The sequence below is a fragment of the Gadus morhua genome, chromosome 13 (genome assembly GCF_902167405.1).
Source record: "Gadus morhua chromosome 13, gadMor3.0, whole genome shotgun sequence".
In the NCBI taxonomy this organism is placed as follows: Eukaryota; Metazoa; Chordata; class Actinopteri; order Gadiformes; family Gadidae; genus Gadus; species Gadus morhua.
In genome coordinates, this window is record NC_044060.1 from 12,480,409 (window position 1) to 12,480,855 (window position 447).

General features: G+C 48.5%; 1 protein-coding gene across 2 annotated transcripts in view; it reads left to right on the forward strand.

Annotated features, from left to right (window-relative positions):
* Positions 1-181, forward strand: part of slc2a9l2 (solute carrier family 2 member 9, like 2) — a 72,372-nt gene extending 72,191 nt beyond the window's left edge. For both annotated transcript variants that reach the window (XM_030374470.1, XM_030374471.1), the window contains one exon: positions 1-181. This exon is cut by the window's left edge and continues 320 nt beyond it. The gene's annotated coding sequence lies outside the window, so the exon portion shown is untranslated.
* The last annotated feature ends 266 nt before the right edge of the window (positions 182-447 follow it).

Here is a 447-nt window from a genome sequence, read left to right on the forward strand (position 1 = left end):
AATGCACCGTAGGTCCTAATTTAACATTTTGTGTCAGTATTTTACTGTGGGCCGGCTGAACCTGATTCCTGTAGATGCTGCTTCGTCACGCGGAGACGTGGCTGCGTTACTCGCAGTGGGGTTCAGTCGGAGGGTATGTCGGCCAATCGCTCTATCCTCAGCCATAAGTATCAGATATTAGTTTGGTCAGTCATCAGTATTTTAGTAAGACGACACACCAATTTCTTTGCCGGTCAACAGCCTCATAAGTCCAGAATGCCGTGCGGTTTTGCAGGCTGAGGGCGGGACCATGATATCCGCCAGCTGCCCAGGAAAGGCTGCAGTCTAATAGTCTTATTTGCCAAGGAAGCTTCCTAAGTGGTGGCCATGATAAGAGCTGTTCAAATTCTCTAAACGCTAAGGAAGGTTGCCTCCGTGCTTCTTTTCTTATCTCCTTCAGCTTAGGGT